Raw genomic sequence first — 17,698 nt, 5'->3', positions numbered from 1 at the left:
TTACTTAATGCCTGCCTTTCACAATATATTTGCTTTTGTCAAAGATCAACATGGACATGGACACCAAATTCCTGTAGGCTGGTGGGTTGTTTTCAGGGATAGAGCGAAAGGAAGAGAAACAATTGGCAAAAAAATGACCAAAATGTGCCAACACCTCCTCCAACACCTGACCCCAAGATTACTGATATCACTGGAAGTGTTTCCAAAGCTCCATGTTGAACATCACTCACTGTCCATAGTTGTCTTTTTCTGTCCTAGACTCATTCAGGATGAAGACATGGCTGTAGTTGTTTCAGTCACCTCACCTTCAAGGACCAAGTACCCTGAGCTCTTAGGTGGTTTTCAGTTCCCTCCTTGCTCTTGCTCCCCAGACCATCCTATGTTAGACTTTCTCCTATGGGAGTGGTTTGTGATGGTTTCCTCTGCTCATTCCTGCCAGTGTCTCAGTTGATGAAGTATGTCTTCCCACTTTCTCATGCCTCCAAGGCATCTCATTCCCCATTTATATCAGCTGTTAAGTTTTGCATGCTTCACCAGCCCAGCATATTGGTACTGTAAATAATCACTGCTATCTGACCCCAAATGTTGCTGCCCTGGTCACAAGAGCTTCACCTATTAGACTGTGTGTCAGATACTGATAATTGTCCCTTGGACTTTTATTAAAGGGCTTATCTACACACAAAGCCCATGCCAGTTTCATTTAAATTGGTTTAAAAACTGATTTAGTCACATGAGTGCAAACCCATGACTGGATACACCTATATCAGTTACTAGTGTAAGTAAAACTGATATGACAGGTTGCAATCAACTTGGAGTTGATTGGAATCACAATATGTCCCTGTAACTAAATCAATTTGTAATCCCACCTTCCGTTGAACGGATGCTATTTTGTGTGGAGGCTAAGCCAAAGGGGAAACAGGTGAATTTGTCCTCCCCCTCTCTAATGTAGAGCATGATAAAACACATGCCTGCACATATGCAAAGGATGTAACCAGAGAGGACTCATTGGAGGGTGGACCAAGGTATAATAGGTTAAAACTGTGAAAAGAAAATTCTGTGTTTAGATTCATGACCAACTACCTGCAAGAGAGGTCTATTAGGGGTGGCCTGGACTCCTGAAGTGGTTGAAGCCCCACTGTTGAGGATGGTCAAGACAGAGCCCTAGAAAATCTGCTGTAGGGAACAATTATGTCATGGTCAGAGATGGAGGGCTGGGAAATCTAAAGAGTCTCTTCCACTTTGGATTTCTGTGGGTGGAAGACCAGGATGGAGGGCCATTGTAGCCTCTCCCTTTCCCAGGCAATCCTAGGAATTCAGTCATTTGGTATCGTTTGGAGATGGAAGATGCCCAAGGTCCCAGCCAGCATGCTTGGATGGATTTTTGTTTCCATTCCCAAATCTGGTGAGGTTTTCATTGCAGGGTGAATTTGGTCCCTTATCCTGTTCGATGCTCCTCACTGTTCAGACACAACCCTCTGATCTGGGTTTGGAGGTGCTTGTACCCAAGCTGGTGGCATAGCTGACTCTAGTTCTGCTCTAAGGTGAACTTTAATCCAGCCCAGTTGGCAGTGAAAATGCAGGTTACTTAATTTGGGTGTTGCTTGTCCTCCAATCCCTTCCCATAATTCCCCAAGCTATTCCTGGCCTTTGCCTCCTTTCTTCTGTTCCAGGAGCAACCTACTGGGTTTTATACATGCTGGGTCAGCTTGTAAACCTTGCATTCTACATGCCCCGACCTGTCTCCATGCAGATCCTGAGGAGGCCTTGAACAGCCTGCTGCCAACTGGCCAGAGGCTCTGACCCAGGGCTTTGTAGACCTCTCATGTAAAGACAATAAACTCCACAATTTGTGGGCATGTACCTGAAATCAGCACTTCTACAAGGACACCTCTGAGAAGCTGGCAAATGAGGGGATGTGTTCCACCAAGCAGGAATTAATTGCAGAGAAAGAGTCAAAACTATGCCACAAGGCAAAAGACTCCAACAGCCAGCCTGGCGAATCACTGTCAGCCTGTTCTGAGTACTCTGCAATGCTTGACCTGGTCCTCAGCACTGTCCTAAGCCTAGAGCTCCTTGCTATGCTGAATCAGCCTTTGAAACAACATGGTGTTATGATGGACATGAGAGCTGATGGCTGTGATATGCAGAAAGGGACCCCAGGGTCAGCTTAACTGGAGAAGACTGGACAAAGCACAGAGGATGAGAAAGTGGTAGAGATGGGACAGACCCCAGAAGAAGATAAACTAGAGGAGTTGGGAGAGATCCTGACCTTCAGGGGATAGGTGTCATCTACTTTCCTAGTGTCCCAACAAGTCTTCAGGGAAGAGATGGAGAATAGACAGGAAATGAAGTGGTAGAGGAACAAGCACAACAGAAGTGAGAAGAACCACCACAGGTAAGACATCCTTGTGCACTTCCATTGCCACAAAGCCTAGAATTCAGTGCTGAAAAAGTGCCCTGGATACTTGGAGGCACCGCTCCTCCCATTGCAGCAACAGCTCTGTCAGCTCATCCTGTTCCAATTGTTCAGTATAGTCATACCTAGTACAGCAAATGCAGATGGAGTGCATATAAATAAACGCTGCAATTCATATTGCTATAACACAATGGCAGTATGAATTGTCTCCTAGTCCCTCCTCAACTATATTTTTTGGTCATACCCAAACAGAATCCACCCCAGTGGCTAACTGTAATAATGCCAGTATTGGGAACACAGAGTTAAGATGGAATTGTAGGAAGTGCATGTACCTTAATGTTGTATTTCCTGATTTGAGTTCAGAGTTTAAGTTTAGCAACTATCTACACTGTGGAAGGGCAAGAGGTAGCAATGGAATCCTGAAGTCAAGTACTGATGCAAGTTAGACTAAGGCACAGAGCAGCTATCTCTGCTGCTTACTATGGAAAATACATCAGAAAACAGATATTAGAAAACAAACAGCAACACAGCATCCCTACTGTGAAGATAACGTTGCTCATGCGCTTAGAAAGAAAATAGGAAAGGTTATGTGTAACAGCACAACCCAGTGATACTTGCCCTAATGATATCCCTCTCTCTTTGGCCTCAACTTCTCTGTGTGGTGTGGCTGTCCTCTGTCAAAAAAGTTTGCGTTTCCTTCTGAAATGGCTGCATCCTCATTTTTGCACATAGTTCCTTAAGTCTGTGGGGATTTTTTTAAACCAAAAAATTCTATGGGAACGTACATTGTGAGGCCAGGTCCAAATCTTGAGTTCCTTACTCTGTTTTTCCTTCATCTTTACTTGGGGAAACTACCAGCTGAGCTCAGGACACCATTAGACATCATTATGTTAAGTGCTTTAAAAACATATAGTGAAACATTGTCCCGGAGATGCTCTGTTCACCAGGGCGCCTCTTGGGGTAACAAGGAACAATGGTCACAAACTGAGAGAGAACAGATTTAGGCTAGACATCAGGAAAAACTTCTTCACGGTGAGGGTGGCCAAAATGTGGAATGGGCTTCCAGGGGAGGTGGTGCTCTCCCCTACCGTAGGGGTCTTTAACAGAAGACTGGATAGGCATCTGGCTGGTGTCATCTGACCCCAGTACTCTTTCCTGCCCAGGCAGGGGGCAGACTCTGTTGAGGTCCCTTCCGACCCTAGCATCTATGAAGACATACGAGGAGAAACAGAAGCTCAGAGAGGTCAAATGATTCACCCAAGGTCATGCAGTAGGTCAGTGGCAGAGCTGGGATTGGAACCCAGTTTCCAGTGTCTTGTCCAGGGCTGTAGCCCTTCAAGCACACTGGTGTTGCCAGCATTGGCCCATGTAGGATTGGCTTCCAGCTGCAGAAAAATCAGATTTCATATAGTTTGGTATTATTCAATAATGTGATCGTGAAATATCACCTTAAAGACTGAGTTAAAGAGAATGGTATTTTAGCAGATAATCCAGGGGGAAAGCCAGCCAACAACACTTTAGTGAGAGTAAACAATTAGTGTGTGCAGAATCCTCATATGACCAAGCTGGCTTGTACGTTATTTAATACCAATGTGATCTTACATGGGTTATTAAAAATCAAGTATAGTGTTGGGTGAATGTGGTACTAGCATCAACAGTTGTGATGCACTTGTTTGCCTTCCAGTTTTCTAGACTAAAATCTGATTGTCAAAACTGAGGATCTCCGGTGACCTTACTTTCTTCAGATTTGAGATCTAATATCCAACAGGGAAAAAAATAAGATCATTTCTATAAGCTGCTGTCTTGTGACCTATGATAGAAATGTCAGTTTGTTGTTGTTTTCCTCCTTGCAATCAGCAGTTCATAATGAATAAGCGCAGCAGATTTTAGGACTCTGGCTCAAAGGGGAACTTGTTTTCAAAATTGTAGTTCAAAAGGGCATACAAATGGCTGAAGTCCCAAGAGAAAAACATATCTGAAATTTCAGTGGTCTGCTGTAGGAAGGTGAAAGTTTAGTTCTGGAGTTTCAACTGAACTTGGAATTCAGTGTCAAGAGTCTGGCTCTGCAGGATAAGTAAAATTATCTATTAGCCACATGGTTAATGCACTTTGGTATAAGAGATGCTGTGATATCTGTTGCTCAAATAAGAGTGGTAACTTCACTTGCCAAGAAAAAGGGCCTTTGTATAGAGATAAGAGCTACACAGTCCTTATCTCTGTTCATATAAGGCCCAGGGCCCAGCTCTTCAAGTATCTGTAAAAGCACACCTGAGGGGGAGATTTAGGTGGTTTCCACCACATTTCTTCAGAGATATTCTAATGATCAGCAGCTGTAGGGTTGTTCTGTTCACTAGCTCGCTTTTCTTCTGGCAGCATAAAAGGAATGGGGCAGAGCCAAGGAGTGAGCAAGGAATGAGCTCATGGATAATACAGGACTGCTAGTTAATATCTTTACGTCAAAGGCTTATACTGCAAAGTGGGTGCCACCAACTGAATGGTGGCCATTGGTCTGGAGCGCTGTGCTGCTCTTAGAAGAGACACACTGACAGGAGTAGAGGCAGGAAGAGACTGAAGAACTAGGTAAGTGTGGGTGTCTTGAAATGCATATTGCTTAAACCTCTAAGCAGAGAAAAAGGTTAGCATTTAGCTGTGCCACTGCTCAGCTTCAGACTTGCATTTCCTTTTGATTTGACTTGATTTCTCTCTCACTTCTTCTAATAAACTTGTTTTTCTTTAAGATCAGTTTCTCTGCCTGCTGAATTGTGAACGATGAATTCACTAAAATGTGTGCCTAGTAATGAGACAGGCCAACTTCTGCTCCCTGAGGAGGCAGAAGGGTGTTTAAAACTGGGGGTGGAGGCTGCAGCCCTCTGTCAGATTTAAAAAACAGCTCCCAAAGGAGCATTCCAGTTCTCATACTGAGGTACAGGATGAGGAAAAGTTTACAGAAGATGGAGAGGTTATTAATTAGGGCACTGTGCCTCTATAGAGAGGGGAGCACAGATAGCCCGTTGATTACAAAGAATGATAGCAAAAGGAAGATCCATGATGATGATTCTTAGAAGTCTGGGACCTCCTGAGTTTAGGAGTGAGTTCCTGCTCCCTGTAAGTTAGAGATCCCAGGATCTAGCTCTAAGCCTTTTGTTTACACCTGGCAGCTGTGAACACTCCCATCCAAGCTGCAATCTCTTCTTCTCTTTCTGGGAAGCACTGGAGTGCATGATTGTATCCAAATTTTGTGACTGGCTATAATACCCAGAAAAGTTTGCAACCTCTAGAGCAGGGTGGGTATGTAGTCTGGAAGGACACCAGTGCTCTCACTCTGGCATGGAAAGGCACTGGCTTTCTTTAAACAGCTCTGAGGGCACAATTTTGCCTGCCAAGGGTCTCCAGAACAGCTCCAGCTGTTGCTGTCATGGAAACAACAGTATCAGAAAATCGCTTCAGTCCTGTCTGACAGAGGATCCATAAGTCTCTCCCACTCCCAAGCCCAGTCACCCATCACTGAAATGTTTTTGGCTGGATGGCCCTGGGGTCTGGGGATGGCACACAGAGCCTTTCTCTTGCAGGTTACCAGTTACAGCATGTATGTACATGGTGGATGTGCCATCTGATGGGTGTTCACTGGCCTGGGCAAGATGAATTGGCAGTCTCTGTCTATTCCTAATGGGATCCATAGTCACATAACAGAAATCACATCGCTAACACAAGCAAAACTAACTGGTATCACTTGCTAGCAGTCTCAGAAGAGTAGTCAAGGATTAAATGCAAATTGACCCATGAAACCTGAACTCCCCGCTGCCTTTCTGGAGATGTTCCTTTTCACAGCAGGGTTGAAGCTCTTTGTGAGGACTCCATTTGTTCTGCTGCTGCTTGTTCTGTGGAAGAGGAACCAACACCTTAGTCAAATTACATTTTAAGCTGTTTGCAGATCTCACCCAAGGCTCCCAGCCATAAGACCTGCCAACCCAACACTATTTACTAGTACCAAATTCATGGGGAAGAAAGAACCATAAGAGACTTTGATTTGCAGATGGAGTAACTATTTTCTTTTCCAAAGTTTCTCACTAAGCAAAGCTTCCTTGTTTGTCATCTCATCTCCTTTGTGCAAAACACTTTTAATGTCTGTCAAGGCTTGTACCACTGTGATGCTGTCCACTGCCATATCGCCTACTTCATAGGCTTTCAGCTCTTGTAACTCATTTTCTGTCTCTCTAGTGTTTTCAAGGTACTCAGAATCAAGTTTCATTTGCATCAGTTTACCAGCACCGCAACAGCTGGTTACAACCAAGGATTATTACCTTTATACTTATATTGTCCCTTTCTATATCCAAAATCTAGGGCCCTTGAGTCTGTGGTTTTAAGTCTGTCTTATGCATGTCTTACTTGCATGTATGTCTTACTGCATTTCCCTGGGAAGCATTGTGTGATAGTGATTCTGAAGAACGTCCCATAAAAGGATTCTCTGCCTTTTTATGAGAAAAGGCACAAAATTGGCCTGCAGGCTTTGCTCCCTGCCCACCTAGCTATTGTGCATTCATCACTCTACCATTTTAAGTATTTCTCAAAAAAAAAGCAAAGGCTAAAAAGGCTCAAGCAGAGTTACCTCTCTTGCTTCTCCCTCAACAGCTCCAGTCACTCTCTGATTAAGAAAGGTAAATGACATCTGTGTTTGAGAGACTTGGTTAGCCGTGTTAGTCTGAAGCCAGGGGACAGTAGCACCTTAGAAATTAATTTGTTTAATATACTGCTTACCTAGGCTGTGCCTATGCCGTCTCCCAAATTCCCCCTCTTTTAACTCCGTTTCAGTTGCAAGAGACAAGAGAATCATGCACCCCGGTAGTGTTTGTCATGGGTATGATGTTTTTGAAAAAAGAAAAATAGTGAAGAGGAAGACGGAAATTGAATTAAGCAAGCTCTTGTGGTTTGGGCATGAGACAGAGTCAGCAGATGGAGAATCTATTTGTGGTGTTCTTGTAAACTTCCTGCATACAACTGGCCAAAATCGTTACCATAACACTGCCCTGCACTATAAGGGAATTAATATTTGCTCACCTTCCAGGCCTGAGGAAGGCTTAATGCATTACAGGCAGCTGCCCTAAAAGCAGCAGAGTATTGTATTGTGACAGATGAAGCCGTTGATGCCTTTGGATTCCCAGCAATGTGTTTTTTTTCCACAGACTATCTGCCTGTTATAACCCCTTGGGGGCAGAGGCAAGCCTTTTCATTAGGTGGCTGTACAGCGTCTGGCACCGCCTGACCCTTGATCAGGCCCTGCAGCCATACAAGTTACAAGCAATAAGAGACTGCGTGCACTTAAAGGCGGCCACAGCCCTCCCAGGTCATTGCCTCCCCCTACCCCAGATGCATCAGACCTAGCTGGTTCCAAATGTCAGGTGCAGCAACCCAGCACTTGCCCCCATCACCAGGCATGGAGACGGGTGGGGAGGCAAGCAGTGCTGATTGCAGGGTCAGTGCCTGTCTTTGATCAGGCCCCGCAGCCATTCCAGTTATAAACAATAAGAGACTGCATCCACTCGAGCTGTCACATACCTTCCTGCTCTCATCACCTCTGCCTACCCCAGCGGCATCAGGGCCAGATGGTTCTAAAGTCCAGCCCTAGTCTGGGTGGGGGGGGACAGTTGAGGGGGAGGGAGCTGTGCTAGGTACAGGCTTGGTGCCTGGCCCTGACCAGGCCTTGTAGTGTAGGTACTAGTTACAAGAGCCTGCAGGTTCTTCAGAGCTGCCACCCCCACCCCCCAGTCCTAGCCATGGAGAGGGGAGGGGAGGCTGTGCTGGGTGCCTGATCCTGCAGCCATTCAGGGCTGGGGCATTTCAGGTGCAGGCGCCCCCCAGCCCTGCCCATGGGGATGGGTGAGGGGGTGGCAGCTGTGCCGGGCGCCTGATCCTGAAGCCGTTCAGGGCTGGGGCGTTTCAGGCGCCCTGCCATCCTCAGCCCTGGCCGTGGGGATGAGTGGAGGCTGTGCTGGGTGCAGGCTTCCTCTTGCACAAGTGCTCATTGAAGACACTCCCCAAAGCCCACTCATCAGTCTCCTCCCCATCTTCCTTCTCCTCCTTCCCCTTCCCCTTCCCACTTGCAAACACAAGGCGTTTCTTTGTAGTCCCTTTGGGGGGGAGGGGGGGCCAATGAAAGAGAAGAGCCGGCGCTCCCCCTCCAGCCGCAAAGCCCCGCAACTACCTGGCGCCTTGCTCTCCGGCACGGCCCCCCTCCCGAAAGGGGCTGGGATGATGCTGGGGCCGGCCTGACTGCGTCGGGGGAGGGGGCTATACTGGAAGCGGGAGTGGAGGGGGGTGCTATTGATTGGGAGGGGGCTGGAGGGCAGCGCCTGGGAGCGAGGGGAGGAGACAGGCGCACACGCACACACACACACACACACACACACACACACACACACGCGCGCACAGGCACAAAGGGCCGTGCATGGCTGCGGCCGCCCACCGCAGCGAGGAGCGCGCTGCGGCTCCCCCCGGCCCGGCCCGCCCCGGCCCTGAGCGCGGGAGAGGGCGGCGCTGCTGCTCCGCTTGATGCTCCCCAGCCCCGCGCGTGTCCCTGGCGGCGGAGGGGGGCCGAGCCATGCCGGGGGCCGGCCGCGGCTGCCCGCCGGGATGGGGCGAGAGGCTGCCGCCCCTGCCAGCGTCTCCCCGCCGCGGGCCCCGGAGGCACAGGACCCGCCGCCGCCGCTGAGAGACAGCGGGCGATGGGTGAGTGAGTGAGTGAGGCACCGGCGCCGCCTCTCCTGCCCCGGCCTCCCCCTGCTGCCTGGCTGGGCTGGTGAAGGGCCTCCTTTGGGGGCAAAGGAGCTGGGAGAGGAAGCGGGTCCTGGGGGGTGTTTGTGGGGCAGGGGCGAGGCTAGGATGGGGCTCAGGATGGGCTTGGGCCCGGTCCCAGGGGGCCTGGGGGGTTTCCCGGTCCCCTTCGCGCCCTCCTGCCCCTCTGCTGCTGTTTTCGCCTTTTCATCTTCCGGCTCACAGCCTGCGAGGCTTGGCTGGTGCCGTGTCTGTGCGTGTGTTTGTGCATGTGTGTGCGTGTGTTTGTGCATGTGTGTGTAGCCTCTCCCTGCCCCCCCCGACCCCCAATGGCTTTAGATGCTGCAGCTTCTGTGAACGCTGTAAGGGGAAAGGCTGGAGGGGATCACACCCGCCTGCCAATGGAGAGAGAGAGTGCGACCCACGTCCACAGAGATCCCTTGTGATTGTCTCTGCCACATCCTGACACAGAGGGAAGCTTCTCTAACTGAGGCCCTCAAGCCCAGCACAAGTTGGTTGTTGATGAGAGGAAAGAGGATCTCACACCCCTGCCCTTAGCCAGCTCTGTACACCCCCCGCCCCCACTCCACTCCCAGGCACACGGACACAGCAAGGGATGAGGGGGAAGCCTAGGGCTCCGGCACTGCAGCAAAGGCCCATCTGTTGCCCATGCTCCTTATGCCAGGAGGGCACTGATTGTGAGTGTGCGCCAAACCTGCAGCAGCCTATAAGGAGTAAAAGGGGGATGTGCGTGGGGAGGGGTGGGAGGCAATGTAAAAATAGATAATCAAATATTCTCCCCCTGCCCATCCCTGTGTCAGAGTGCTGTAATCCCCCATTGAGGGTTGCACACAAAGGACTATGGGCTCCCTGGCTCTCCCCACTTCTGTAGGGCTGCTGGTAGAGCTCAGGGATTTGCTAGCTAAAAATATCTATATATTGGTTCTAAAGCAGTGGAGGCTTGTGCAATTCTGCCATCGCGAGATCAGGCTCTGTACGAGCACAGCAAAGGTGATGGGGGGGAACAGCTTGTGCTGCGGCTGCAGACCTGTACAGACAGCTTGCGGAGCGGACGGAGGGAGGCAAAAAGAGGGAGAATCCAGGCAAGGGAAGGGGAAGCCAGGCGAGGCAGGGAGAGAGCGGATTGAGCTGTCACAGCCTGCGCTTCTCTCAAGGGGTTTCTGATAACAACTGCAGGGAAAACTTGGACCGCTGCAAAGCCCTTCTCCATCTCCTAGAGTAGACCTGGGATCTCTCTAAGTACAGAACTGGAATCATAAGGGAAACTGAACCCCTACCAGGACAAAGCCCTGAGAGCCCCCTTCAAAGAGAGGCCCTCCACTCAGCAGCAAATCCCACCCTGTGAGTGGGGAAATTCAAGTCACCAAGAGCAGCCATCATTACCCCAAGTGCAGCTTGAGTCATCAGGAAACCTGCAGCCCCCTGAGAACAGACATTTAAGTCGCCACCTACACCCCCACCCCAACAGCAGGGCCTGAATCACCAGGAACCCCCATCCTTCAGAGTGGAGCTTTTGTTTTCTACATCCCTCCTTCCAAAGGGGCATTTGAGTCGGCACTAAACACCTTGAATGACAAGTCACTTGTCATTCCTTATGGATAGAGGTTGAGTCACCATCTGCTCCTGAGAGGAGAGCTCAGGTTGACTGGGGTCTGCCCAAATCAGAGCTCAAGGCAGCTAAGAACCTCCTGGAGAGGGGAGTGTGAGGTAATGGGAATCCTGTTCGAAAGTGCAGCTCCAGTCTCCAGAGCTCCCACTTCTGGAGCAGAAGATCCATCCTCAGAGTCTTTGCTGTTCTTTAGACTAAGTAGTAAGAGTGGGGAAGATGCCCTGTAAGCCAGGATTACGGAAGAGTATTCCTCTTGCTTCATTTCTGGGGATCTCCTGATTTCCTCCAGCTTCACATGCTTGCAGACATCCTCTAGGTTTGGAATTAAAGCCCCCAACCTCATGTACAGTAGAGTGGGGATGAAGCCTTGAGTCTCTCACCAAGTATCACAGAGCTCCCATTCCAGTGTGGGACCTCCCTCTCCACCCCAAGATGATTTTGCAGCAGTGATGGGAAATCTGCTGCAGGTGTGACGTGCCCTCCCTGCAAGGATGCTCTGTTGTACCTGCATAGCTCAGAGTGAATCATCTGGATATCCAGGAGGCTCTGATGGATACAGAATGCACATAATCAAGAGAGAGGTGAGAGATCTGCCCAGTTAATGGGGGGAGGCAGGTGAAGTATAATACCTCTCTCCTGATGTGGCGACCAAGCTACGGCTGTAGCATGTCTGGATATGCGCACACACACGCATGCCTTTGATCCACAATGCTTACAATCCCACCCCAGGTGTGGGGTGCCTAGAGCATTTTGAGTAATTTTTTAGTGCAGTTTCAAAGCTGAGCCACAGCTTCTTCCTCACTGCAAATACCAGTAAGGTTAGAAAGAGAAAGAGTTTCCAGTGCTGCTCAGAGGATTTATCTAAATAATGCCGAGGGTTCATTTAAGTAAGACATAAAGGAGAGTTGGTGTAAAGATAGTGAGGAGGGCAGGGTTTCGGGGCAGGCCCACAGTTGAACAGAACAGCCTAGAAAACTGAATTAAAGATCCTCCCTCCCTGCTCATTACTGTGGAGATACCTAATGGTCCCTGGGTGAGTCTTCCTTGTGATTGTAAAGCCTGTCAATACTTAACATTAGCCTGGTGTGCATGGATGAGTACAGATGTATTGGTCTGTGTATTTCTACATGGATGCTGTATGCATGAAGCATGTGTTCTTTGTATACATTGTATGAATTTGTTTGTGCTTGTCTGGTGCACGTATGTCTTATGTGCACATTTGTGTGGTTCAGCTGGGTACTGTGTATCAAGTGTGTCTTTGCAGAGACAGGAAGTGGATCACAAGTCATGCGTGCAGAGCAGTGTTTTTCATGTGCAGGTGCATTCATTTGTATGTAAGTTTGAGTGTACTTGTGTATTTGGAACTGTGCAGCTAAATGTATTTGTATGTATGTAGCATATGAATTGTGTACTGATATAGACAGCGCACATTTGTTTGCTCTCTCTCTTCTTTCTTTCTCCTGCCTGATTCATCAGCTAGGAGAGAAGCTGTTCATTGGGTCCGGGTTGCCAGCATACTCTGGATATCCCATCATGAGTTATTCTGGTACAAGCATCTTTCAGATGCACCTTCCTTCCCCCTCTCCTAAAATGACTGTCTTCTCCCACACAACAGGCTGTAAAGAGAGAGGGAGAGATATGGGCAGTATGGCAGTGGGCAGGGTGACTAAGCCAGTACCAGCATTTGTAAAGACTGGCTAGTTTGAGGTGGGGTTTTTTGCTCTGAAATGAGCTCTTTGTACATTGTTGGAATCTGTGACCCAATCAGAATGGGATGTAACTGGAGGCGGAGGAGGTGGTGCTGATGAAGACTGGTACAGCTGACAGCAGCTCTAGTGGGGAGGGGGAAGCAGGAGGGTGCTGATTGGCATAGAAGTCTGTTTTTTTCCCCCCTCTGGATCAGTTTAGGTGCCTCAAATGGCAGGTCTACATTTCAAACCCACAGAGGAGATAGGAGAGGGTGACTGGCTGGCCCTGAGGCCCACTTTCTTCATCCGTGCTGCTTTTCATACTAGTGACCAGGGGGCATGTGTGGATGGTTTGGGCTCCACAGTGCAAGGTTTGCATCTAGTACCTGGAAGGTTAATTCAGATCTGCGGGGGAGGGGGGATTGGGCAATACAGCTAGCCATGCAGGTATGTGTTCTGCATGCCAAATATGTTCCATTGTGCATTCTCTTTGGAGGAGGTGATACGAAAGAATTGTATGAGGAGGGGTGCGGAAGGAGTTCTCCCTCTATGCTGAACCAGGTTAGGGCTGCAGCTCAGATCAGAGAACTACTTTCAGAACTGTGTGGAAGAGCTAGATGAGAATAGGAGCTCCAGGTTGTGGTCATGTTGATGGCTCTGTCTGAGAGCATATCTAGGGCTGCGGAGGTGTGCTTCAGGCCAGGACTGTAGCTTGCAGAGGCCAGGACTGGAATACACTGGTAGTTTTGCAGTACCCCAAGACAGTGGGTTGCTGCTGGCCAGGTCTGAAGTGGGTTGGCAGGGTGGACTTAGGTCGGGGATGAGATGCAGCAGGTCCGAATCCTCGTGTAAGGACATGGTCTGTGAACAGGGAGAACTGGATTTCTGTCTCCCTTTGAAATGAGCTCTGAATTCAGCTCTTGGGAAAGCGGGAACCTGATATTTTTTACTTTATCTCTCACCCTGGTTCCATTTTGCAGTGCTAACCCCCTTTTCTCCTTCAAGCCTTCCTTTAGCCTGACAAGTGCTTGCTTGGTTGCAAAGCCCTGGAAGCCTGAAGCAAAGCAAAAGTAGTTTTGCACAGGCATTTGCTCAGTTGTGTAGAGGGATGCCTGGTTGTGGCTCTCCCTCTGACCTCTCCCCACTGAGAAGCATAACTTGGGGCAGGCTAAGGAAATGATTGTGAACAGAACTGGGCTCTTGTGGTGGGAGAGTCACTCCTACCCTGGATGGCAGCAGCTGCGGGAGGGGTTGTGGGGGGGGCTTAGACTCTGTCTGTGAGGGCCCACCCCTGAGTGCTCAGTTAGCAAGAGTTAAGGAGATCCCATCCCCATTTATCTAGGCTCTTTTATAGCTTCCATCGCTATGTGTGGTATATCAGCAGCATGCTTCTTTCCCCCCCCCCCGCCCCCAGCCTAGCAGACCTGGGGCTTATATTGCAGGAATCAGGATTTGGGTGGAGATGGGGTGGGTGGGGATTTGTACAAAAAAGAAATAGCTTACTCCTTTTCTTTTTACAGTGAGAGGGAAACTGAGGCACAGATATATGGCTGGAGATGCGTGGGGCAGGAACAGAGTGAGGAGAAATTCAGGAGCTTCCTTTTCACTGGCGGGAGTAGGAAGACAGAGTGGGTGTTGCTGTATCAAATTTGAGCTGTTTGCCAGTAACTTCTTCCTTATTGCCAAACTGATGGCTCTTTTTCCCACCTTGCCTCAGGTCTGTTCTGTCATCTTTACTTCCCCAGCTATGTTCTTTTTGTCAGACTTCTGATGGGCTCAGCTACAGCTTGTGGGGGTAGACTCAGAACCCTTAATGTATTTCAGGCTGTGGTATCATCTTGGGGGTTTTTCTTATTTTCCTGGTAGTAATTTTGTAAGCTGCAGCAAGAGAGTTGGAGATGGGCTGAGAGAATAATGCAAATTAGGTACAGTGCATAAAACCTCTTGCTACTGTGAAACTTATGAGCTAAACACAGATATTTGCTATACTGACTTGAGGAGTCTTTTCTTCGCAGAGCAGGGGAGCTGGACCCGATGATCTCAAAAGGTCCCTTCCAGCCCTAAACTTCTGGGAATCTGAGGATGCCTTGGTTTGGCTTTAAAGATGCTGAAGCCGAACTGAAAGCAAGAAAAATGAACAAGGCTTTAAGAGAGAAAACTGAAAGGGGGACCATCTTGTCTATGGGTCTCTAGACTGGAGCAGAAGGTAGGCTGCAACCTCAGGGGTTCCTCTTAGTTCTGCAGATGCCACAGGGGGAGTGATGGCAGTGCCTGCTCATTCTACCCTGTACAATGAGGCTCACAGCTGGGCAGCAGGTGAGGAGGAGGCTTGCTGAGGTGGAGTATGTTGGGGGTGGAGGAATCTTGGAGATCTTGCAGCTCCAGCTCTGGAAAGAGTGGGACTCCTGGAGGAGGCAGAACATAAACGTTACTTGTAGAGCTGTGTTAGTTGGAAGTTATGCAGAAGGCAGGGGAGGGTGGCACCTTAAAAACTCCCTCGTTCAGAGTTAAGCTGTAACTGAACAAGTGAGTCTTTAAGGGGCCACCTAGCCCTGCCTCCTATGAGCAGTGATTGAATGTGTTTGGTGCTGCATAGAAGAAACAACCTAGGACCTGATGGACTGGTGTACAGAGCAGGATTTAATATAGGTAAAATGCTTGTTGTGGTCCATAGTCCATTAATTATGACTCTAGTGCTTGAGGAACCATATCCTCCCTTCCCTTCTCTCCCTTAGACCAGTATCACCCCTGGATAGCTGCCTGTCCATAAGGTGGGAGGTTGGTGCAGAGGAAGAAGACAGGCATTGTGTCTTTAGTGCATGTCCTCTCTGCATGCCGCTCTATCTCCATGGCTCAACCTCCCCACCTCTCCCCTGACTTCTTACCCCATAATCTGTCCCCCACCCCCTGATATTTCAATTGCTTGCCTCTTTTTTTCATCCTCTTGTGCTGATGCTGACCCATAGGGGGACCTCCTGATAGCTCTCCAGCTGCTTCAGGGCAGGAATGACAGGTGGAGAAAAGAGGCTCCCAGCTCTGAAGGGATGATGCTGTATCTCCCTCCTCCCACCCCCTGGTGTATGTGTCTTATACAGGGGTGGGACAAAATCTTGGTGCAACCCCCCCCCAGATATGGGGTATGTTATCATGGAAAACAGGCACTCCCCTATCCTGGGGGTCATTCACTGTTTATGGAGGGGTGCCTTACTGTAAGGAGACATGCCTTGGGTATAGTGTCCATTGAACAAATGGCAGCTTGGGTCAGTTGACTTTCGCTACCCCTGTATCTACACCCCAGCCCACACAACCAAGCTGTTTATGCCTGTGGTGCTGGAAAACAGCGTGATGATAAAAGGCTTGTCACTTCTGCATTAGTAGTGTACATGCAGGTTTGTGTGTGCACACTGAGATAACCTACTGGCATTGCACATCTTTGGTGGCCCTGAATCCTTATCTAGAGGCAGCTTGGAGTGACCCCAACTGTATGCAGCCTGGCCTGAGGAATGCTGGGATTGCTTTTCCATAATTTAGCAGCCTCCTGAATAATTTAGAGTGCAGTTGTGCTGGGGAATAGAGTTTTCTGGCTTCCTGTAAAAAGCTGCTTCTGATGCTATCTGGCTGAGGGAATTATCGCTCAGTGGTGAGGAAGTAGTACAGCTTCGCTCTTGGTCTGTGTTTATATTGCCACCTGGCAGCTGAGGCACAGAGAGACTTCTCTAGCAGAGCATATCTAGGAGTGGTATCATCACTGTTTACACCCGCTGGGTAGAATGAATCCTGGGGGCTAGAGAAGGACTAAAAAGACCAACTTCTGGAGCTCTGTTTATGGTCTAAAGCTTGGGATAGGCTGAACATGAGTCTGAACTCCTACCTTACCCGTAGTGGAGAGAGGTTGCCTTGCGAAGATGTAGGATCTAATGAGGGGAATCTGGAGTTACCATCTTGTTTCTAGTTCAAGCCCACTTTTGAAAGTCTGTCCTAGCTTGGTAAAGTGCTTCTGCCCTTGGTAGTTCATGATGAAACAGATTGTGTAACTGCGTTCTTCTCCGGTAATGGCTGAAAGTCCTCATAGTTGATCGATGACTTGTGTGAACTGAGTTGAGGAGGTTTTCATCACGTTGCCAGTCAACAGATGTCCCCATCAAAATATCAACTAACTGGGGGGGAGGAGGGGCTGTCACAAGCCCTTTCAACAGACAGGCAAAGAATGAGCCGTGCAAGCTGAGCAGTCTTTCCCCAGAAGCGCCCCTGTCCCAACACATGACTGAGACACATGGGCAGCCTGCACCATTCCTTCCTGCCCTGCCTGCCCTGGAGAGAGAGAGAGAGGCCCTTTGTTTCAATGTTTTCTTCATTCCCTAGGGATGTCCTTGATTATCATCATGTTGTCATCGTCTTCCTCCACTTCCTTTCCAGCAGCACTTTGGCAGCCAATGCCTTGCAAACAGCCAGAGTTTAAGATTAATGTGCTTATACTGTTTGGAAACTGAAGGGGGTGGGGAGGAGGAGGAGGGGGAACCTGGCACGTCATTGGAAGGCTATGATAGTAAAGGTCCAACAGCTCCCAGTCCATCAGGACCCTAGCTACCAAAGTCTGGTTGTGGGGAGAGCTGAGCCTCTCCACTTCAGAGCTCTGTCTTGTTTGTTTGTGGCAGTGGTGGGGCCACGAAATGTGCTGGTGCCTTGGTTTAACCATGCCTTTTATTTCACGCCCACTCCCCCGGCACTGGAGCAGAACTTGTTGTAAAAAAATCCTGAATCTTGGACTTCAGCTTACGTAGGAAAAGCCCATGATTGACTCACCATGGAGATTCTCTTAGTTGGAGGGGAAAGGGGCTGTCCAGAACTGGGCTCAGGGAGCAGCAAGCAGAAGAGGCCCAACAGGAGTGTAGTGAAGACTTAGCTGGCTTGTGGTGCTGGATGGGCAGAAGTGCAGATCTCTTCTGCTCTGGCTTCGCCTGTAGCTGGGCCACTGGATGGGGACAAAATGCAATTTTCCAGTGCTTAGTCTTGAAGCCTTAAGCTAGTTCCTCGCTCTCCAGTGATGGGGTGGTCTGGGGGCTCAGCTGGAGGCCTTATCTCCTTTCCAAGAGCACCAGGGCTAGTTATTCCTTGGCCTTGCTTATAGGGAAAGGGAGCTGGGGAGCTGTAACTTCAGAGTCATCAATTCCACTCTCCTCATTTTAATCTAGAGAT

General features: G+C 49.1%; 1 protein-coding gene and 1 long non-coding RNA gene across 7 annotated transcripts in view; one reads left to right on the top strand and one right to left on the bottom strand.

Annotated features, from left to right (window-relative positions):
• Positions 1 to 2,251: 2,251 nt before the first annotated feature.
• MGAT3 (beta-1,4-mannosyl-glycoprotein 4-beta-N-acetylglucosaminyltransferase) overlaps positions 2,252 to 17,698 on the top strand; it is a 34,909-nt gene continuing 19,462 nt past the window's right edge. The window contains exons 1-2 of one of the 4 annotated variants that reach the window (XM_090042997.1): positions 2,252 to 2,395; positions 4,790 to 4,996. The gene's annotated coding sequence lies outside the window, so the exon portion shown is untranslated. Of the gene's footprint in view, positions 2,396 to 4,789; positions 4,997 to 8,820; positions 9,140 to 14,550; positions 14,709 to 17,698 lie in introns of those variants that run through there. The other 3 variants (XM_090042996.1, XM_090042995.1, XM_090042998.1) reach the window with 3 other exon arrangements.
• On the bottom strand, positions 2,389 to 8,685 carry LOC149866136 (uncharacterized). Of its 3 annotated transcripts, none has more exons than XR_016441832.1 (3): positions 8,616 to 8,685; positions 6,203 to 6,294; positions 2,389 to 3,621 (listed from the first exon to the last, which is right to left on the bottom strand). It is a non-coding gene; the product is annotated as an uncharacterized LOC149866136 (long non-coding RNA). The 3 variants fall into 3 exon arrangements; XR_016441833.1 differs by lacking the exon at positions 8,616 to 8,685 and adding an exon at positions 7,172 to 7,315 and having other exon boundaries at positions 6,138 to 6,294; XR_016441831.1 differs by lacking the exon at positions 8,616 to 8,685 and adding an exon at positions 7,172 to 7,315.

The sequence above is a fragment of the Crocodylus siamensis genome, chromosome 4, assembly GCF_052110815.1.
Source record: "Crocodylus siamensis isolate JL-2025a chromosome 4, ASM5211081v1, whole genome shotgun sequence".
NCBI lineage: Eukaryota > Metazoa > Chordata > Crocodylia > Crocodylidae > Crocodylus > Crocodylus siamensis.
Note: the sequence above shows the minus strand (reverse complement) of the source record. Positions and strands in the feature narration are given on the sequence as shown.